This window comes from Stenella coeruleoalba (genome assembly GCF_951394435.1).
Source record: "Stenella coeruleoalba genome assembly, contig: scaffold_76, whole genome shotgun sequence".
NCBI lineage: Eukaryota > Metazoa > Chordata > Mammalia > Artiodactyla > Delphinidae > Stenella > Stenella coeruleoalba.
In genome coordinates, this window is record NW_027646368.1 from 973,864 (window position 1) to 997,265 (window position 23,402).

General features: G+C 43.9%; 1 long non-coding RNA gene across 1 annotated transcript; it reads left to right on the forward strand.

Moving 5' to 3' along the window:
- Positions 1-1,339: 1,339 nt before the first annotated feature.
- Positions 1,340-22,068, forward strand: LOC307181150. The gene is made up of 4 exons (XR_013826029.1): positions 1,340-1,535; positions 10,927-11,012; positions 20,401-20,486; positions 21,984-22,068. It is a non-coding gene; the product is annotated as an uncharacterized lncRNA (long non-coding RNA).
- Positions 22,069-23,402: the final 1,334 nt, after the last annotated feature.

Sequence of the window (23,402 nt, forward strand, 5' to 3'; positions counted from 1 at the left end):
ATTGATCTTGTACGGTAAACGAGGTTCTTGTAAACAGAGGCGTCCCAAACATTGGGGTGGCTGTGTCTTTTTGATTTTAATTTCCCTAAGCTATAGGACCATAAGTGGAAGTGCCCTAGGCTCTGTTGCTTTGTTTTTTAGATGTTTCAGGAAACACCATACACTTCTCCCGAGTGTCTGTTGGCAATTTACATCCCGCCCATCAGCATAACAAGGCTTCCAGTTCTCCATGGCCTGTCCTGCCTTTCTGGATTTTACACTTTATTCAGATGGCCCTTTTGACCGGGGGGAAGTGAGACTTCATTGTAGTGCAGATTTCCTTTGCAAGTTTGCTTGGTTGGGCAAAAAGGGCGTATGCGTTTTTTCCTGAATATATTCAGGAAAAAACGCATATGCCCTTTTTGGCCAAGTGCATCATTGTGGACGTTCTGCCTCTTTTCCTATGCTTTCAATGCAATTCCAGTCTACCTCCTGAAATCGGTTTCCTGCAATTCTGCCCCGCTTTCAAGTCCTCTTGGCAGCCTTACTTCAGTATATTTTTGGACGATAGCTGTCATTTATAACTCTGCAGGTTTGTGAATTACAGTGCCCCTGAGCTCCTTTCTTCAACTCGCTTTCTTGTGAGCTGGCCGCAACACCGCAGGATGGCTTCAGGCCCTAATCTGGTTCCGGCACGGCACGCTGAGCCTTTGGTTAATTCCTCTTCCTGGTGGGAAATGAGAGTTACATTTGCCCGTCCAGACAACTCCAGCTAGTCTCTCATTGGTTCTCGCTATTCCTGTTCATCTTCCGCAGAAATTGCAAACTGGGCCAAACAGGAGGTTAAAGGGACTGACTCTCCAAGTCGAGAGAGTGTTAGTAAAGCGTCTGAAATGTTGCACGCGAGTACCAGGGTATGAAAACTGAGACATATTTGAACACGTCTCCCGATCACATGGTTGATCATACTCTAGGTTCCACATGCATGTTTTAGCTGAAGGAAGAATACCTTAAACCTGGGTAGTTGAAACCCGTGGAATGGGTACCATGCAATATGACTTCAAAGGGTCTTCATTTGCTCACCGAACCTCTCCAATCCTATCACTGCTGCGTTTATGCCCCTGTACACATGCTTGATTCTCTTTCGGAGACATAGCAATCCATAGGTTTTAAGATACTTACTAGTCAGGTACATACTTAGGCGTTTAATATGCGGTGTTGAGTCCATTTCGTTGAGCAAGGAGTAGCTCTTGTCTATTCCATATTTGGCTTAAGGAACTTTACCTGTGCTCATTTCAATCTCTGGTTTTATGCAGCACTCCAACTCACCTTTCCCCTTAAGCAAGCATAAGTTGGTTTTCTAAATTTGAGACCCTGTTCTGTTCTGTAATTCAGTTCCTGTGTAGCCAAGTTTACATTCCGTATTACTGATATCTTATGATGTTTCTTTTTCTGTGTGACTTATTACAGTTAGAATCATAATACCTGAATCCACTCATTGTGCTCCTAAGGGCCTGATGACATAGATTTCATTGATGAGTGATACTGCATTGTACGTAAGTACCACAAGTTCTTTATACATTTTTCACTTTCTGTGATGTTGAAATTGTACCGTAAAAGAGGTTCTTGTAAACAGAGGCATCCCAAACTTTTGGTGGCTGTGTCTTTTTGATTTTAATTTCCCTAAGCTATAGGACCATAAGTGGAAGTGCCCTAGGCTCTGTTGCTTTGTTTTTTAGATGTTTCAGGAAACACCATACACTTCTCCCGAGTGGCTGTTGGCAATGTACATCCCGCCCATCAGCATAACAAGGCTCCCAGTTCTCCATGGCTTGTCCTGCCTCTCTGGATTTTACACTTTTTTCAGATGGCCCTTTTGACCGGGGGGAAGTGAGACTTCATTGTAGTGCAGATTTCCTTTGCAAGTTTGCTTGGTTGGGCAAAAAGGGCGTATGCGTTATTTCCTGAATATATTCAGGAAAAAATGCATACGCCCTTTTTGGCCAAGTGCATCATTGTGGACGTTCTGCCTCTTTTCCTATGCTTTCAATGCAATTCCAGCCTACCTCCTGAAATCGGTTTCCTGCAATTCTGCCCCGCTTTCAAGTCCTCTTGGCAGCCATACTTCAGTATATTTTTGGACGATAGCTGTCATTTATAACTCTGCAGGTTTGTGAATTACAGTGCCACGAGCTCGTTTCTTCAACTCGCTTTCTTTTGAGCTGGCCGCAACATCGCAGGATGGCTTCAGGCCCTAATCTGTTTCCGGCATGGCACGCTGAGCCTTTGGTTAATTCCTCTTCCTGGTGGGAAATGAGAGTTAAATTTGCCCGTCCAGACACCTCCAGCTAGTCTCTCATTGGTTCTCGCTATTCCTGTTCATCTTCCGCAGAAATTGCAAACTGGGTCAAACAGGAGGTTAAAGGGACTGACTCTCCAAGTCTGGAGAGTGTTAGTAAAGCGTCTGGAATGTTGCACCCGAGTACCAGGGGAGGAAAACTGAGACATATTTGAACACGTCTCCCATTCACACGGTTGATCATACTCTGGGTTCCACATGCATGTTTTAGCTGAAGGAAGAATACCTGAAACCTGGAGAGTTGAGACCCGTGGAATGGGTACCATGCAATATGACTTCAAAGGGTCTTCATTTGCTCACCGAACCTTTCCAATCATATCACTGCTGCGTTTATGCCCCTGTACACGCGCTTGATTCTCTTTTGGAGACACAGCAATCCATAGGTTTTAAGATACTTACTAGTCAGTTACATTCTTAGGCGTTTAATATGCGGTGTTGAGTCCATTTCGTTGAGCAAGGAGTAGCTCTTGTCTATTCCATATTTGGCTTAAGGAACTTTATCTGTGCTCATTTCAATCTCTGGTTTTATGCAGCACCTCAACTCACCTTTCCCCTTAAGCAAGCATAAGTTGGTTTTCTAAATTTGAGACCCTGTTCTGTTTTGGAATTCAGTTCCTGTGTAGCCAAGTTTACCTTCCGTGTATTAGTGATAACTTATGATGTTTCCTTTTCTTTGTAACTTATTTCACTTAGAATCATCGTACCTGAATCCACTGATTATGCTGCTACGGGCCTGATGACATAGATTTCATTGCTGAGTGATACTGCATTGTACGTAAGTACCACAAGTTCTTTATCCATTTTTCACTTTCTGTGATATTGAACTTGTACGGTAAACGAGGTTCTTGTAAACAGAGGCGTCCCAAACTTTGGGGTGGCTGTGTCTTTTTCATTTTAATTTCCCTAAGCTATAGGACCATAAGTGGAAGTTCCCTAGGCTCTGTTGCTTTGTTTTTTAGATGTTTCAGGAAACACCATACACTTCTCCCGAGTGGCTGTTGGCAATTTACATCCCGCCCATCAGCATAACAAGGCTCCCAGTTCTCCATGGCCTGTCCTGCCTTTCTGGATTTTACACTTTTTTCAGATGGCCCTTTTGACCGGGGGGAAGTGAGACTTCATTGTAGTGCAGATTTCCTTTGCAAGCTTGCTTGGTTGGCCAAAAAGGGCGTATGCGTTTTTTCCTGAATATATTCAGGAAAAAACGCATACGCCCTTTTTGACCAAGTGCATCGTTGTGGACGTTCTGCCTCTTTTCCTATGTTTTCAATGCAATTCCAGTCTACCTCCTGAAATCGGTTTCCTGCAATTCTGCCCCGCTTTCAAGTCCTCTTGGCAGCCTTACTTCAGTATATTTTTGGACGATAGCTGTCATTTATAACTCTGCAGGTTTGTGAATTACAGTGCCCCTGAGCTCCTTTCTTCAACTCGCTTTCTTTTGAGCTGGCCGCAACACCGCAGGATGGCTTCAGGCCCTAATCTGGTTCCGGCACGGCACGCTGAGCCTTTGGTTATTTCCTCTTCCTGGTGGGAAATGAGAGTTAAATTTGCCCGTCCAGACACCTCCAGCTAGTCTCTCATTGGTTCTCGCTATTCCTGTTCATCTTCCGCAGAAATTGCAAACTGGGCCAAACAGGAGGTTAAAGGGACTGACTCTCCAAGTCGGGAGAGTGTTAGTAAAGCGTCTGGAATGTTGCACCCGAGTACCAGGGTACGAAAACTGAGACATATTTGAACACGTCTCCCGATCACATGGTTGATCATACTCCAGGTTCCACATGCTTGTTTTAGCTGAAGGAAGAATACCTTAAACCTGGGTAGTTGAAACCCGTGGAATGGGTACCATGCAATATGACTTCAAAGGGTCTTCATTTGCTCACCGAACCTCTCCAATCCTATCACTGCTGCATTTATGCCCCTGTACACATGCTTGATTCTCTTTTGGAGACATAGCAATCCATAGGTTTTAAGATACTTACTAGTCAGGTACATTCTTAGGCGTTTAATATGGGGTGTTGAGTCCATTTCGTTGAGCAAGGAGTAGCTCTTGTCTATTCCATATTTGGCTTAAGGAACTTTATCTGTGCTCATTTCAATCTCTGGTTTTATGCAACACCCCAACTCACCTTTCCCCTTAAGCAAGCATAAGTTGGTTTTCTAAATTTGAGACCCTGTTCTGTTCTGTAATTCAGTTCCTGTGTAGCCAAGTTTACATTCCGTGTATTACTGATATCTTATGATGTTTCTTTTTCTGTGTGACTTATTTCAGTTAGAATCATCATACCTGAATCCACTCATTGTGCTGCTAAGGGCCTGATGACATAGATTTCATTGCTGCGTGATACTGCATTGTACGTAAGTACCACAACTTCTTTATCCATTTTTCAATTTCTGCTATATTGAACTTGTACGGTAAACGAGGTTCTTGTAAACAGAGCTATTCCAAAGATTGGGGTGGCTGTGTCTTTTTGATTTTAATTTCCCTAAGCTATAGGACCATAAGTGGAAGTGCCCTAGGCTCTGTTGCTTTGTTTTTTAGATGTTTCCGGAAACACCATACACTTCTCCCGAGTGTCTGTTGTCAATTTACAACCCGCCCATCAGCATAACAAGGCTCCCTGTTCTCCATGGCCTGTCCTGCCTTTCTGGATTTTACACTTTTGTCAGATGGCCCTTTTGACCTGGGGGAAGTGAGACTTCATTGTAGTGCAGATTTCCTTTGCAAGCTTGCTTGGTTGGCCAAAAAGTGCGTATGCGTTTTTTCCTGAATATATTCAGGAAAAAACGCATACGCCCTTTTTGGCCAAGTGCATCATTTTGGACGTTCTGCCTCTTTTCCTATGCTTTCAATGCAACTCCAGTCTACCTCCTGAAATCGGTTTCCTGCAATTCTGCCCCGCTTTCAAGTCCTCTTGGCAGCCTTACTTCAGTATATTTCTGGATGATAGCTGTCATTTATAACTCTGCAGCTTTGTGAATGACAGTGCCCCTGAGCTCCTTTCTTCAACTCGCTTTCTTGTGAGCTGGCCGCAACACCGCAGGATGGCTTCAGGCCCTAATCTGGTTCCGGCACGGCACGCTGAGCCTTTAGTTATTTCCTCTTCCTGGTGGGAAATGAGAGTTAAATTTGCCCGTCCAGACACCTCCAGCTAGTCTCTCATTGGTTCTCCCTACTCCTGTTCATCTTCTGCAGAAATTGCAAACTGGGCCAAACAGGAGGTTAAAGGCGCTGACTCTCCAAGTGGGGAGAGTGTTAGTAAAGCGTCTGGAATGTTGCACCCGAGTACCAGGGGAGGAAAACTGAGATATATTTGAACACATCTCCCGTTCACACGGTTGATCATACTCTGGGTTCCACATGCATGTTTTAGCTGAAGGAAGAATACCTTAAACCTGGAGAGTTGAGACCCGTGTAATGGGTACCATGCAATATGACTTTAAAGGGTCTTCATTTGCTCACCGAACCTCTCCAATCCTATCACTGCTGCGTTTATGCCCCTGTACACACGCTTGATTCTCTTTTGGAGACATAGCAATCCATAGGTTTTAAGATACTTACTAGTCAGGTACATACTTAGGCGTTTAATATGGGGTGTTGAGTCCATTTCGTTGAGCAAGGAGTAGCTCTTGTCTATTCCATATTCGGCTTAAGGAACTTTATCTGTGCTCATTTCAATCTCTGGTTTTATGCAGCACCCCAACTCACCTTTCCCCTTAAGCAAGCATAAGTTGGTTTTCTAAATTTGAGACCCTGTTCTGTTCTGGAATTCAGTTCCTGTGTAGCCAAGTTTACATTCCGTGTATTACTGATATCTTATGATGTTTCTTTTTCTGTGTGACTTATTTCAGTTAGAATCATCATACCTGAATCCACTCATTGTGCTGCTAAGGGCCTGATGACATAGATTTCATTGCTGAGTGATATTGCTTTTTAAGTAAATACCACATCTTCTTTATCCATTTTTCACTTTCTTCGATGTTGAACTTGTACGGTAAACGAGGTTTTTGTAAACAGAGGCGTCCCAAACTTTGGGGTGGCTGTGTGTTTTTGATTGTAATTTCCCTAAGCTATAGGACCATAAGTGGAAGTGCACTAGGCTCTGTTGCTTTGTTTTTTAGATGTTTCAGGAAACACCATACACTTCTCCCGAGTGTCTGTTGGCAATTTACATCCCGCCCATCAGCATAACAAGGCTCCCAGTTCTCCATGGCCTGTCTTGCCTTTCTGGATTTTACACTTTTTCAGACGGCCCTTTTGACCGGGGGGACGTGAGACTTCATTGTAGTGCAGATTTCCTTTGCAAGATTCCTTGGTTGGCCAAAAAGTGCATATGCGTTTTTTCCTGAATATATTCAGGAAAAAACGCATACGCCCTTTTTGGCCAAGTGCATGATTGTAGACGTTCTGCCTGTTTTCCTATGCTTTCAATGCAATTCCAGTCTACCTCCTGAAATCGGTTTCCTGCAATTCTGCCCCGCTTTCAAGTCCTCTTGGCAGCCTTACTTCAGTATATTTTTGGACGATAGCTGTCATTTATAACTCTGCAGGTTTGTGAATTACAGTGCCCCTGAGCTCCTTTCTTCAACTCGCTTTCTTGTGACCTGGCCGCAACTCCGCACGATGGCTTCAGGCCCTAATCTGGTTCCGGCACGGCACGCTGAGCCTTTGGTTAATTCCTCTTCCTGGTGGGAAATGAGAGTTAAATTTGCCCGTCCAGACACCTCCAGCTAGTCTCTCATTGGTTCTCGCTATTCCTGTTCATCTTCCGCAGAAATTGCAAAATGGGCCAAACAGGACGTTAAAGGGACTGACTCTCCAAGACGGGAGAGTGTTAGTTAAGCATCTGGAATGTTGCACCCGAGTACCAGGGTACGAAAACTGAGACATATTTGAACACGTCTCCCAATCACATGGTTGATCATACTCTGGGTTCCACATGCATGTTTTAGCTGAAGGAAGAATACCTTAAACCTGGGTAGTTGAAACCCGTGGAATGGGTACCATGCAATATGACTTCAAAGGGTCTTCATTTGCTCACCGAACCTCTCCAATCCTATCACTGCTGCGTTTATGCCCCTGTGCACACTCTTGATTCTCTTTCGGAGACATAGCTATCCATAGGTTTTAAGATACTTACTAGTCAGGTACATTCTTAGGCGTTTAATATGGGGTGTTGAGTCCATTTCGTTGAGCAAGGAGTAGCTCTTTTCTATTCCATATTTGGCTTAAGGAACTTTACCTGTGCTCATTTCAATCTCTGGTTTTATGCAGCACCCCAACTCACCTTTCCCCTTAAGCAAGCATAAGTTGGTTTTCTAAATTTGAGACCCTGTTCTGTTTTGGAATTCAGTTCCTGTGTAGCCAAGTTTACATTCCATGTATTAGTGATATCTTATGATGTTTCTTTTTCTGTGTGACTTATTTCAGTTAGAATCATCGTACCTGAATCCACTCATTATGCTGCTCCGGGCCTGATGACATAGATTTCATTGCTGAGTGATACTGCGTTGTACCTATGTACCACAAGTTCTTTATCCATTTTTCACTTTCTGTGATATTGAACTTGTACGGTAAACGAGGTTCTTGTAAACAGAGCCGTTCCAAAGTTTGGGGTGGCTGTGTCTTTTTGATTTTAATTTCCCTAAGCCATAGGACCATAAGTGGAAGTGCCCTAGGCTCTGTTGCTTTGTTTTTTAGATGTTTCCGGAAACACCATACACTTCTCCCGAGTGTCTGTTGGCAATTTACATCCCGCCCATCAGCATAAAAAGGCTCCCAGTTCTCCATGGCCTGTCCTGCCTTTCTGGATTTTACACTTTTTTCAGATGGCCCTTTTGACCGGGGGGAAGTGAGACTTCATTGTAGTGCAGATTTCCTTTGCAAGCTTGCTTGGTTGGCCAAAAAGGGCGTATGCGTTTTTTCCTGAATATATTCAGGAAAAAACGCATACGCCCTTTTTGGCCAAGTGCATCATTTTGGACGTTCTGCCTCTTTTCCTATGCTTTCAATGCAACTCCTGTCTACCTCCTGAAATCGGTTTCCTGCAATTCTGCCCCGCTTTCAAGTCCTCTTGGCAGCCTTACTTCAGTATATTTCTGGATGATAGCTGTCATTTATAACTCTGCAGGTTTGTGAATTACAGTGCCCCTGAGCTCCTTTCTTCAACTCGCTTTCTTTTGAGCTGGCCGCAACACCGCAGGATGGCTTCAGGCCCTAATCTGGTTCCGGCACGGCACGCTGAGCCTTTAGTTATTTCCTCTTCCTGGTGGGAAATGAGAGTTAAATTTGCCCGTCCAGACACCTCCAGCTAGTCTCTCATTGGTTCTCCCTACTCCTGTTCATCTTCCGCAGAAATTGCAAACTGGGCCAAACAGGAGGTTAAAGGGACTGACTCTCCAAGTCGGGAGAGTGTTAGTAAAGCGTCTGGAATGTTGCACCCGAGTACCAGGGTACGAAAACTGAGACATATTTGAACACGTCTCCCGATCACATGGTTGATCATACTCCAGGTTCCACATGCTTGTTTTAGCTGAAGGAAGAATACCTTAAACCTGGGTAGTTGAAACCCGTGGAATGGGTACCATGCAATATGACTTCAAAGGGTCTTCATTTGCTCACCGAACCTCTCCAATCCTATCACTGCTGCATTTATGCCCCTGTACACATGCTTGATTCTCTTTTGGAGACATAGCAATCCATAGGTTTTAAGATACTTACTAGTCAGGTACATTCTTAGGCGTTTAATATGGGGTGTTGAGTCCATTTCATTGAGCAAGGAGTAGCTCTTGTCTATTCCATATTTGGCTTAAGGAACTTTATCTGTGCTCATTTCAATCTCTGGTTTTATGCAGCACCCCAACTCACCTTTCCCCTTAAGCAAGCATAAGTTGGTTTTCTAAATTTGAGACCCTGTTCTGTTTTGGAATTCAGTTCCTGTGTAGCCAAGTTTACATTCCGTGTATTACTGATATCTTATGATGTTTCTTTTTCTCTGTGACTTACTTCGGTTAGAATCATCATACCTGAATCCACTCATTGTGCTGCTAAGGGCCTGATGACATAGATTTCATTGCTGAGTGATATTGCTTTGTAAGTAAATACCACAACTTCTTTATCCATTTTTCATTTTCTGCAATGTTGAACTTGTACTGTAAACGAGGTTCTTGTAAACAGAGGCGTCCCAAACTTTGGAGTGGCTGTGTCTTTTTGATTTTAATTTCCCTAAGCTATAGGACCATAAGTGGAAGTGCCCTAGGCTCTGTTGCTTTGTTTTTTAGATGTTTCAGGAAACACCATACACTTCTCCCGAGTGGCTGTTGGCAATTTACATCCCGCCCATCAGCATAACAAGGCTCCCAGTTCTCCATGGCCTGTCATGCCTTTCTGGATTTTACACTTTTTTCAGATGGCCCTTTTGACCAGGGGGAAGTGAGACTTCATTGTAGTGCAGATTTCCTTTGCAAGCTTGCTTGGTTGGCCAAAAAGTGCGTATGCGTTTTTTCCTGAATATATTCAGGAAAAAACGCATACGCCCTTTTTGAACAAGTGCATCGTTGTGGACGTTCTGCCTCTTTTCCTATGCTTTCAATGCAATTCCAGTCTACCTCCTGAAATCGGTTTCCTGCAATTCTGCCCCGCTTTCAAGTCCTCTTGGCAGCCTTACTTCAGTATATTTTTGGACGATAGCTGTCATTTATAACTCTGCAGGTTTGTGAATTACAGTGTCCCTGAGCTCCTTTCTTCAACTCGCTTTCTTTTGAGCTGGCCGCAACACCGCAGGATGGCTTCAGGCCCTAATCTGGTTCCGGCACGGCATGCTGAGCCTTTGGTTATTTCCTCTTCCTGGTGGGAAATGAGAGTTAAATTTGCCCGTCCAGACACCTCCAGCTAGTCTCTCATTGGTTCTCGCTATTCCTGTTCATCTTCCGCAGAAATTGCAAACTGGGCCAAACAGGAGGTTAAAGGGACTGACTCTCCAAGTCGGGAGAGTGTTAGTAAAGCGTCTGGAATGTTGCACCCGAGTACCAGGGTACAAAAACTGAGACATATTTGAACACGTCTCCCGATCACATGGTTGATCATACTCCAGGTTCCACATGCTTGTTTTAGCTGAAGGAAGAATACCTTAAACCTGGGTAGTTGAAACCCGTGGAATGGGTACCATGCAATATGACTTCAAAGGGTCTTCATTTGCTCACCGAACCTCTCCAATCCTATCACTGCTGCATTTATGCCCCTGTACACATGCTTGATTCTCTTTTGGAGACATAGCAATCCATAGGTTTTAAGATACTTACTAGTCAGGTACATTCTTAGGCGTTTAATATGGGGTGTTGAGTCCATTTCGTTGAGCAAGGAGTAGCTCTTGTCTATTCCATATTTGGCTTAAGGAACTTTATCTGTGCTCATTTCAATCTCTGGTTTTATGCAGCACTCCAACTCACCTTTCCCCTTAAGCAAGCATAAGTTGGTTTTCTGAATTTGAGACCCTGTTCTGTTCTGTAATTCAGTTCCTGTGTAGCCAAGTTTACATTCCGTGTATTACTGATATCTTATGATGTTTCTTTTTCTGTGTGACTTATTTCAGTTAGAATCATCATACCTGAATCCACTCATTGTGCTGCTAAGGGCCTGATGACATAGATTTCATTGATGAGTGATACTGCATTGTACGTAAGTACCACAACTTCTTTATCCATTTTTCAATTTCTGCCATATTGAACTTGTACGGTAAACGAGGTTCTTGTAAACAGAGCTATTCCAAAGATTGGGGTGGCTGTGTCTTTTTGATTTTAATTTCCCTAAGCTATAGGACCATAAGTGGAAGTGCCCTAGGCTCTGTTGCTTTGTTTTTTAGATGTTTCAGGAAACACCATACACTTCTCCCGAGTGTCTGTTGTCAATTTACAACCCGCCCATCAGCATAACAAGGCTCCCTGTTCTCCATGGCCTGTCCTGCCTTTCTGGATTTTACACTTTTGTCAGATGGCCCTTTTGACCTGGGGGAAGTGAGACTTCATTGTAGTGCAGATTTCCTTTGCAAGTTTGCTTGGTTGGCCAAAAAGGGCGTATGCGTTTTTTCCTGAATATATTCAGGAAAAAACGCATATGCCCTTTTTGGCCAAGGGCATCATTGTGGACGTTCTGCCTCTTTTCCTATGCTTTCAATGCAATTCCAGTCTACCTCCTGAAATCGGTTTCCTGCAATTCTGCCCCGCTTTCAAGTCCTCTTGGCAGCCTTACTTCAGTATATTTTTGGACGATAGCTGTCATTTATAACTCTGCAGGTTTGTGAATTACAGTGTCCCTGAGCTCCTTTCTTCAACTCGCTTTCTTTTAAGCTGGCCGCAACACCGCAGGATGGCTTCAGGCCCTAATCTGGTTCCGGCACGGCTCGCTGAGCCTTTGGTTATTTCCTCTTCCTGGTGGGAAATGAGAGTTAAATTTGCCCGTCCAGACACCTCCAGCTAGTCTCTCATTGGTTCTCCCTATTCCTGTTCATCTTCCGCAGAAATTGCAAACTGGGCCAAACAGGAGCTTAAAGGCGCTGACTCTCCAAGTGTGGAGAGTGTTAGTAAAGCGTCTGGAATGTTGCACCCGAGTACCAGGGGAGGAAAACTGAGACATATTGGAACACGTCTCCCGTTCACACGGTTGATCATACTCTGGGTTCCACATGCATGTTTTAGCTGAAGGAAGAATACCTTAAACCTGGAGAGTTGAGACCCGTGGAATGGGTACCATGCAATATGATTTCAAAGGGTCTTCATTTGCTCACCGAACCTCTCCAATCCTATCACTGCTGTGTTTATGCCCCTGTACACACGCTTGATTCTCTTTTGGAGACATAGCAATCCATAGGTTTTAAGATACTTACTAGTCAGGTACATTCTTAGGCGTTTAATATGGGGTGTTGAGTCCATTTCGTTGAGCAAGGAGTAGCTCTTGTCTATTCCATATTTGGCTTAAGGAACTTTATCTGTGCTCATTTCAATCTCTGGTTTTATGCAGCACCCCAACTCACCTTTACCCTTAAGCAAACATAAGTTGGTTTTCTCAATTTGAGACCCTGTTATGTTCTTTAATTCAGTTCCTATGTAGCCAAGTTTAGATTCCGTGTATTACTGATATCTTATGATGTTTCTTTTTCTGTGTGACTTATTTCAGTTAGAATCATCATACCTGAATCCACTCATTGTGCTGCTAAGGGCCTGATGACATAGATTTCATTGCTGAGTGATATTGCTTTGTAAGTAAATACCACAACTTCTTTATCCATTTTTCCCTTTTGCGATGTTGAACTTGTACTGTAAACGAGGTTCTTGTAAACAGAGGCGTCCCAACTTTGGGGTGGCTGAGTCTTTTTGATTTTAATTTCCCTAAGCTATAGGACCATAAGTGGAAGTGCCCTAGGCTCTGTTGCTTTGTTTTTTCGAAGTTTCAGGAAACACCATACACTTCTCCCGAGTGGCTGTTGGCAGTGTACATCCCGCCCATCAGCATAACAAGGCTCCCAGTTCTCCATGGCCTGTCCTGCCTTTCTGGATTTTACACTTTTTTCAGATGGCCCTTTTGACCGGGGGGAAGTGGGACTTCATTGTGGTGCAGATTTCCTTTGCAAGTTTGCTTGGTTGGGTAAAAAGGGCGTATGCGTTATTTCCTGAATATATTCAGGAAAAAACGCATACGCCCTTTTTGGCCAAGTGCATCATTGTGGACGTTCTGCCTCTTTTCCTATGCTTTCAATGCAATTCCAGCCTACCTCCTGAAATCGGTTTCCTGCAATTCTGCCCCGCTTTCAAGTCCTCTTGGAAGCCTTACTTCAGTATATTTTTGGACGATAGCTGTCATTTATAACTCTGCAGGTTTGTGAATTACAGTGCCCCTGAGCTCCTTTCTTCAACTCGCTTTCTGTTGAGCTGGCCGCAACACCGCAGGATGGCTTCAGGCCCTAATCTGTTTCCGGCATGGGACGCTGAGCCTTTGGTTAATTCCTCTTCCTGGTGGGAAATGAGAGTTAAATTTGCCCGTCCAGACACCTCCAGCTAGTCTCTCATTGGTTCTCGCTATTCCTGTTCATCTTCCGCAGAAATTGCAAACTGGGCCAAACAGGAGGTTAAAGGCGCTGACTCTCCAAGTGGGGAGAGTGTTAGTAAAGCGTCTGGAATGTTGCACCCGAGTACCATGGTACAAAAACTGAGACATATTTGAACACGTCTCCCGATCACACAGTTGATCATACTCTAGGTTCCACATGCAAGTTTTAGCTGAAGGAAGAATACCTTAAACCTGGGTAGTTGAAACCCGTGGAATGGGTACCATGCAATATGACTTCAAAGGGTCTTCATTTGCTCACCGTACCTCTCCAATCCTATCACTGCTGCGTTTATGCCCCTGTACACACGCTTGATTCTCTTTCGGAGACATAGCAATCCATAGGTTTTAAGATACTTACTAGTCAGGTACATTCTTAGGCGTTTAATATGCGGTGTTGAGTCCATTTCGTTGAGCAAGGAGTAGCTCTTGTCTATTCCATATTTGGCTTAAGGAACTTTATCTGTGCTCATTTCAATCTCTGGTTTTATGCAGCACCCCAACTCATATTTACCCATAAGCAAGCATAAGTTGGTTTTCTAAATTTGAGACCCTGTTCTGTTTTGGAATTCAGTTCCTGTGTAGCCAAGTTTACATTCCGTGTATTAGTGATATCTTATGATGTTTCTTTCTCTGTGTGACTATTTTCAGTTAGAATCATCGTACCTGAATCCACCCATTATGCTGCTAAGGGCCTGATGACATAGATTTCATTGCTGAGTGATACTGCATTGTACGTAAGTACCACAAGTTCTTTATCCATTTTTCACTTTCTGTGATATTGATCTTGTACGGTAAACGAGGTTCTTGTAAACAGAGGCGTCCCAAACATTGGGGTGGCTGTGTCTTTTTGATTTTAATTTCCCTAAGCTATAGGACCATAAGTGGAAGTGCCCTAGGCTCTGTTGCTTTGTTTTTTAGATGTTTCAGGAAACACCATACACTTCTCCCGAGTGTCTGTTGGCAATTTACATCCCGCCCATCAGCATAACAAGGCTCCCAGTTCTCCATGGCCTGTCCTGCCTTTCTGGATTTTACACTTTATTCAGATGGCCCTTTTGACCGGGGGGAAGTGAGACTTCATTGTAGTGCAGATTTCCTTTGCAAGTTTGCTTGGTTGGGCAAAAAGGGCGTATGCGTTTTTTCCTGAATATATTCAGGAAAAAACGCATATGCCCTTTTTGGCCAAGTGCATCATTGTGGACGTTCTGCCTCTTTTCCTATGCTTTCAATGCAATTCCAGTCTACCTCCTGAAATCGGTTTCCTGCAATTCTGCCCCGCTTTCAAGTCCTCTTGGCAGCCTTACTTCAGTATATTTTTGGACGATAGCTGTCATTTATAACTCTGCAGGTTTGTGAATTACAGTGCCCCTGAGCTCCTTTCTTCAACTCGCTTTCTTGTGAGCTGGCCGCAACACCGCAGGATGGCTTCAGGCCCTAATCTGGTTCCGGCACGGCACGCTGAGCCTTTGGTTAATTCCTCTTCCTGGTGGGAAATGAGAGTTACATTTGCCCGTCCAGACAACTCCAGCTAGTCTCTCATTGGTTCTCGCTATTCCTGTTCATCTTCCGCAGAAATTGCAAACTGGGCCAAACAGGAGGTTAAAGGGACTGACTCTCCAAGTCGAGAGAGTGTTAGTAAAGCGTCTGAAATGTTGCACGCGAGTACCAGGGTATGAAAACTGAGACATATTTGAACACGTCTCCCGATCACATGGTTGATCATACTCTAGGTTCCACATGCATGTTTTAGCTGAAGGAAGAATACCTTAAACCTGGGTAGTTGAAACCCGTGGAATGGGTACCATGCAATATGACTTCAAAGGGTCTTCATTTGCTCACCGAACCTCTCCAATCCTATCACTGCTGCGTTTATGCCCCTGTACACATGCTTGATTCTCTTTCGGAGACATAGCAATCCATAGGTTTTAAGATACTTACTAGTCAGGTACATACTTAGGCGTTTAATATGCGGTGTTGAGTCCATTTCGTTGAGCAAGGAGTAGCTCTTGTCTATTCCATATTTGGCTTAAGGAACTTTACCTGTGCTCATTTCAATCTCTGGTTTTATGCAGCACTCCAACTCACCTTTCCCCTTAAGCAAGCATAAGTTGGTTTTCTAAATTTGAGACCCTGTTCTGTTCTGTAATTCAGTTCCTGTGTAGCCAAGTTTACATTCCGTATTACTGATATCTTATGATGTTTCTTTTTCTGTGTGACTTATTACAGTTAGAATCATAATACCTGAATCCACTCATTGTGCTCCTAAGGGCCTGATGACATAGATTTCATTGATGAGTGATACTGCATTGTACGTAAGTACCACAAGTTCTTTATACATTTTTCACTTTCTGTGATGTTGAAATTGTACCGTAAAAGAGGTTCTTGTAAACAGAGGCATCCCAAACTTTTGGTGGCTGTGTCTTTTTGATTTTAATTTCCCTAAGCTATAGGACCATAAGTGGAAGTGCCCTAGGCTCTGTTGCTTTGTTTTTTAGATGTTTCAGGAAACACCATACACTTCTCCCGAGTGGCTGTTGGCAATGTACATCCCGCCCATCAGCATAACAAGGCTCCCAGTTCTCCATGGCTTGTCCTGCCTCTCTGGATTTTACACTTTTTTCAGATGGCCCTTTTGACCGGGGGGAAGTGAGACTTCATTGTAGTGCAGATTTCCTTTGCAAGTTTGCTTGGTTGGGCAAAAAGGGCGTATGCGTTATTTCCTGAATATATTCAGGAAAAAATGCATACGCCCTTTTTGGCCAAGTGCATCATTGTGGACGTTCTGCCTCTTTTCCTATGCTTTCAATGCAATTCCAGCCTACCTCCTGAAATCGGTTTCCTGCAATTCTGCCCCGCTTTCAAGTCCTCTTGGCAGCCATACTTCAGTATATTTTTGGACGATAGCTGTCATTTATAACTCTGCAGGTTTGTGAATTACAGTGCCACGAGCTCGTTTCTTCAACTCGCTTTCTTTTGAGCTGGCCGCAACATCGCAGGATGGCTTCAGGCCCTAATCTGTTTCCGGCATGGCACGCTGAGCCTTTGGTTAATTCCTCTTCCTGGTGGGAAATGAGAGTTAAATTTGCCCGTCCAGACACCTCCAGCTAGTCTCTCATTGGTTCTCGCTATTCCTGTTCATCTTCCGCAGAAATTGCAAACTGGGTCAAACAGGAGGTTAAAGGGACTGACTCTCCAAGTCTGGAGAGTGTTAGTAAAGCGTCTGGAATGTTGCACCCGAGTACCAGGGGAGGAAAACTGAGACATATTTGAACACGTCTCCCATTCACACGGTTGATCATACTCTGGGTTCCACATGCATGTTTTAGCTGAAGGAAGAATACCTGAAACCTGGAGAGTTGAGACCCGTGGAATGGGTACCATGCAATATGACTTCAAAGGGTCTTCATTTGCTCACCGAACCTTTCCAATCATATCACTGCTGCGTTTATGCCCCTGTACACGCGCTTGATTCTCTTTTGGAGACACAGCAATCCATAGGTTTTAAGATACTTACTAGTCAGTTACATTCTTAGGCGTTTAATATGCGGTGTTGAGTCCATTTCGTTGAGCAAGGAGTAGCTCTTGTCTATTCCATATTTGGCTTAAGGAACTTTATCTGTGCTCATTTCAATCTCTGGTTTTATGCAGCACCTCAACTCACCTTTCCCCTTAAGCAAGCATAAGTTGGTTTTCTAAATTTGAGACCCTGTTCTGTTTTGGAATTCAGTTCCTGTGTAGCCAAGTTTACCTTCCGTGTATTAGTGATAACTTATGATGTTTCCTTTTCTTTGTAACTTATTTCACTTAGAATCATCGTACCTGAATCCACTGATGATGCTGCTACGGGCCTGATGACATAGATTTCATTGCTGAGTGATACTGCATTGTACGTAAGTACCACAAGTTCTTTATCCATTTTTCACTTTCTGTGATATTGAACTTGTACGGTAAACGAGGTTCTTGTAAACAGAGGCGTCCCAAACTTTGGGGTGGCTGTGTCTTTTTCATTTTAATTTCCCTAAGCTATAGGACCATAAGTGGAAGTTCCCTAGGCTCTGTTGCTTTGTTTTTTAGATGTTTCAGGAAACACCATACACTTCTCCCGAGTGGCTGTTGGCAATTTACATCCCGCCCATCAGCATAACAAGGCTCCCAGTTCTCCATGGCCTGTCCTGCCTTTCTGGATTTTACACTTTTTTCAGATGGCCCTTTTGACCGGGGGGAAGTGAGACTTCATTGTAGTGCAGATTTCCTTTGCAAGCTTGCTTGGTTGGCCAAAAAGGGCGTATGCGTTTTTTCCTGAATATATTCAGGAAAAAACGCATACGCCCTTTTTGACCAAGTGCATCGTTGTGGACGTTCTGCCTCTTTTCCTATGTTTTCAATGCAATTCCAGTCTACCTCCTGAAATCGGTTTCCTGCAATTCTGCCCCGCTTTCAAGTCCTCTTGGCAGCCTTACTTCAGTATATTTTTGGACGATAGCTGTCATTTATAACTCTGCAGGTTTGTGAATTACAGTGCCCCTGAGCTCCTTTCTTCAACTCGCTTTCTTTTGAGCTGGCCGCAACACCGCAGGATGGCTTCAGGCCCTAATCTGGTTCCGGCACGGCACGCTGAGCCTTTGGTTATTTCCTCTTCCTGGTGGGAAATGAGAGTTAAATTTGCCCGTCCAGACACCTCCAGCTAGTCTCTCATTGGTTCTCGCTATTCCTGTTCATCTTCCGCAGAAATTGCAAACTGGGCCAAACAGGAGGTTAAAGGGACTGACTCTCCAAGTCGGGAGAGTGTTAGTAAAGCGTCTGGAATGTTGCACCCGAGTACCAGGGTACGAAAACTGAGACATATTTGAACACGTCTCCCGATCACATGGTTGATCATACTCCAGGTTCCACATGCTTGTTTTAGCTGAAGGAAGAATACCTTAAACCTGGGTAGTTGAAACCCGTGGAATGGGTACCATGCAATATGACTTCAAAGGGTCTTCATTTGCTCACCGAACCTCTCCAATCCTATCACTGCTGCATTTATGCCCCTGTACACATGCTTGATTCTCTTTTGGAGACATAGCAATCCATAGGTTTTAAGATACTTACTAGTCAGGTACATTCTTAGGCGTTTAATATGGGGTGTTGAGTCCATTTCGTTGAGCAAGGAGTAGCTCTTGTCTATTCCATATTTGGCTTAAGGAACTTTATCTGTGCTCATTTCAATCTCTGGTTTTATGCAGCACCCCAACTCACCTTTCCCCTTAAGCAAGCATAAGTTGGTTTTCTAAATTTGAGACCCTGTTCTGTTCTGTAATTCAGTTCCTGTGTAGCCAAGTTTACATTCCGTGTATTACTGATATCTTATGATGTTTCTTTTTCTGTGTGACTTATTTCAGTTAGAATCATCATACCTGAATCCACTCATTGTGCTGCTAAGGGCCTGATGACATAGATTTCATTGCTGCGTGATACTGCATTGTACGTAAGTACCACAACTTCTTTATCCATTTTTCAATTTCTGCTATATTGAACTTGTACGGTAAACGAGGTTCTTGTAAACAGAGCTATTCCAAAGATTGGGGTGGCTGTGTCTTTTTGATTTTAATTTCCCTAAGCTATAGGACCATAAGTGGAAGTGCCCTAGGCTCTGTTGCTTTGTTTTTTAGATGTTTCCGGAAACACCATACACTTCTCCCGAGTGTCTGTTGTCAATTTACAACCCGCCCATCAGCATAACAAGGCTCCCTGTTCTCCATGGCCTGTCCTGCCTTTCTGGATTTTACACTTTTGTCAGATGGCCCTTTTGACCTGGGGGAAGTGAGACTTCATTGTAGTGCAGATTTCCTTTGCAAGCTTGCTTGGTTGGCCAAAAAGTGCGTATGCGTTTTTTCCTGAATATATTCAGGAAAGAACGCATACGCCCTTTTTGGCCAAGTGCATCATTTTGGACGTTCTGCCTCTTTTCCTATGCTTTCAATGCAACTCCAGTCTACCTCCTGAAATCGGTTTCCTGCAATTCTGCCCCGCTTTCAAGTCCTCTTGGCAGCCTTACTTCAGTATATTTCTGGATGATAGCTGTCATTTATAACTCTGCAGCTTTGTGAATGACAGTGCCCCTGAGCTCCTTTCTTCAACTCGCTTTCTTGTGAGCTGGCCGCAACACCGCAGGATGGCTTCAGGCCCTAATCTGGTTCCGGCACGGCACGCTGAGCCTTTAGTTATTTCCTCTTCCTGGTGGGAAATGAGAGTTAAATTTGCCCGTCCAGACACCTCCAGCTAGTCTCTCATTGGTTCTCCCTACTCCTGTTCATCTTCTGCAGAAATTGCAAACTGGGCCAAACAGGAGGTTAAAGGCGCTGACTCTCCAAGTGGGGAGAGTGTTAGTAAAGCGTCTGGAATGTTGCACCCGAGTACCAGGGGAGGAAAACTGAGATATATTTGAACACATCTCCCGTTCACACGGTTGATCATACTCTGGGTTCCACATGCATGTTTTAGCTGAAGGAAGAATACCTTAAACCTGGAGAGTTGAGACCCGTGTAATGGGTACCATGCAATATGACTTTAAAGGGTCTTCATTTGCTCACCGAACCTCTCCAATCCTATCACTGCTGCGTTTATGCCCCTGTACACACGCTTGATTCTCTTTTGGAGACATAGCAATCCATAGGTTTTAAGATACTTACTAGTCAGGTACATACTTAGGCGTTTAATATGGGGTGTTGAGTCCATTTCGTTGAGCAAGGAGTAGCTCTTGTCTATTCCATATTCGGCTTAAGGAACTTTATCTGTGCTCATTTCAATCTCTGGTTTTATGCAGCACCCCAACTCACCTTTCCCCTTAAGCAAGCATAAGTTGGTTTTCTAAATTTGAGACCCTGTTCTGTTCTGGAATTCAGTTCCTGTGTAGCCAAGTTTACATTCCGTGTATTACTGATATCTTATGATGTTTCTTTTTCTGTGTGACTTATTTCAGTTAGAATCATCATACCTGAATCCACTCATTGTGCTGCTAAGGGCCTGATGACATAGATTTCATTGCTGAGTGATATTGCTTTTTAAGTAAATACCACATCTTCTTTATCCATTTTTCACTTTCTTCGATGTTGAACTTGTACGGTAAACGAGGTTTTTGTAAACAGAGGCGTCCCAAACTTTGGGGTGGCTGTGTGTTTTTGATTGTAATTTCCCTAAGCTATAGGACCATAAGTGGAAGTGCACTAGGCTCTGTTGCTTTGTTTTTTAGATGTTTCAGGAAACACCATACACTTCTCCCGAGTGTCTGTTGGCAATTTACATCCCGCCCATCAGCATAACAAGGCTCCCAGTTCTCCATGGCCTGTCTTGCCTTTCTGGATTTTACACTTTTTCAGACGGCCCTTTTGACCGGGGGGACATGAGACTTCATTGTAGTGCAGATTTCCTTTGCAAGATTCCTTGGTTGGCCAAAAAGTGCATATGCGTTTTTTCCTGAATATATTCAGGAAAAAACGCATACGCCCTTTTTGGCCAAGTGCATGATTGTAGACGTTCTGCCTGTTTTCCTATGCTTTCAATGCAATTCCAGTCTACCTCCTGAAATCGGTTTCCTGCAATTCTGCCCCGCTTTCAAGTCCTCTTGGCAGCCTTACTTCAGTATATTTTTGGACGATAGCTGTCATTTATAACTCTGCAGGTTTGTGAATTACAGTGCCCCTGAGCTCCTTTCTTCAACTCGCTTTCTTGTGACCTGGCCGCAACTCCGCACGATGGCTTCAGGCCCTAATCTGGTTCCGGCACGGCACGCTGAGGCTTTGGTTAATTCCTCTTCCTGGTGGGAAATGAGAGTTAAATTTGCCCGTCCAGACACCTCCAGCTAGTCTCTCATTGGTTCTCGCTATTCCTGTTCATCTTCCGCAGAAATTGCAAAATGGGCCAAACAGGACGTTAAAGGGACTGACTCTCCAAGACGGGAGAGTGTTAGTTAAGCATCTGGAATGTTGCACCCGAGTACCAGGGTACGAAAACTGAGACATATTTGAACACGTCTCCCAATCACATGGTTGATCATACTCTGGGTTCCACATGCATGTTTTAGCTGAAGGAAGAATACCTTAAACCTGGGTAGTTGAAACCCGTGGAATGGGTACCATGCAATATGACTTCAAAGGGTCTTCATTTGCTCACCGAACCTCTCCAATCCTATCACTGCTGCGTTTATGCCCCTGTGCACACTCTTGATTCTCTTTCGGAGACATAGCTATCCATAGGTTTTAAGATACTTACTAGTCAGGTACATTCTTAGGCGTTTAATATGGGGTGTTGAGTCCATTTCGTTGAGCAAGGAGTAGCTCTTGTCTATTCCATATTTGGCTTAAGGAACTTTACCTGTGCTCATTTCAATCTCTGGTTTTATGCAGCACCCCAACTCACCTTTCCCCTTAAGCAAGCATAAGTTGGTTTTCTAAATTTGAGACCCTGTTCTGTTTTGGAATTCAGTTCCTGTGTAGCCAAGTTTACATTCCATGTATTAGTGATATCTTATGATGTTTCTTTTTCTGTGTGACTTATTTCAGTTAGAATCATCGTACCTGAATCCACTCATTATGCTGCTCCGGGCCTGATGACATAGATTTCATTGCTGAGTGATACTGCGTTGTACCTATGTACCACAAGTTCTTTATCCATTTTTCACTTTCTGTGATATTGAACTTGTACGGTAAACGAGGTTCTTGTAAACAGAGCCGTTCCAAAGTTTGGGGTGGCTGTGTCTTTTTGATTTTAATTTCCCTAAGCCATAGGACCATAAGTGGAAGTGCCCTAGGCTCTGTTGCTTTGTTTTTTAGATGTTTCCGGAAACACCATACACTTCTCCCGAGTGTCTGTTGGCAATTTACATCCCGCCCATCAGCATAAAAAGGCTCCCAGTTCTCCATGGCCTTTCCTGCCTTTCTGGATTTTACACTTTTTTCAGATGGCCCTTTTGACCGGGGGGAAGTGAGACTTCATTGTAGTGCAGATTTCCTTTGCAAGCTTGCTTGGTTGGCCAAAAAGGGCGTATGCGTTTTTTCCTGAATATATTCAGGAAAAAACGCATACGCCCTTTTTGGCCAAGTGCATCATTTTGGACGTTCTGCCTCTTTTCCTATGCTTTCAATGCAACTCCTGTCTACCTCCTGAAATCGGTTTCCTGCAATTCTGCCCCGCTTTCAAGTCCTCTTGGCAGCCTTACTTCAGTATATTTCTGGATGATAGCTGTCATTTATAACTCTGCAGGTTTGTGAATTACAGTGCCCCTGAGCTCCTTTCTTCAACTCGCTTTCTTTTGAGCTGGCCGCAACACCGCAGGATGGCTTCAGGCCCTAATCTGGTTCCGGCACGGCACGCTGAGCCTTTAGTTATTTCCTCTTCCTGGTGGGAAATGAGAGTTAAATTTGCCCGTCCAGACACCTCCAGCTAGTCTCTCATTGGTTCTCCCTACTCCTGTTCATCTTCCGCAGAAATTGCAAACTGGGCCAAACAGGAGGTTAAAGGGACTGACTCTCCAAGTCGGGAGAGTGTTAGTAAAGCGTCTGGAATGTTGCACCCGAGTACCAGGGTACGAAAACTGAGACATATTTGAACACGTCTCCCGATCACATGGTTGATCATACTCCAGGTTCCACATGCTTGTTTTAGCTGAAGGAAGAATACCTTAAACCTGGGTAGTTGAAACCCGTGGAATGGGTACCATGCAATATGACTTCAAAGGGTCTTCATTTGCTCACCGAACCTCTCCAATCCTATCACTGCTGCATTTATGCCCCTGTACACATGCTTGATTCTCTTTTGGAGACATAGCAATCCATAGGTTTTAAGATACTTACTAGTCAGGTACATTCTTAGGCGTTTAATATGGGGTGTTGAGTCCATTTCATTGAGCAAGGAGTAGCTCTTGTCTATTCCATATTTGGCTTAAGGAACTTTATCTGTGCTCATTTCAATCTCTGGTTTTATGCA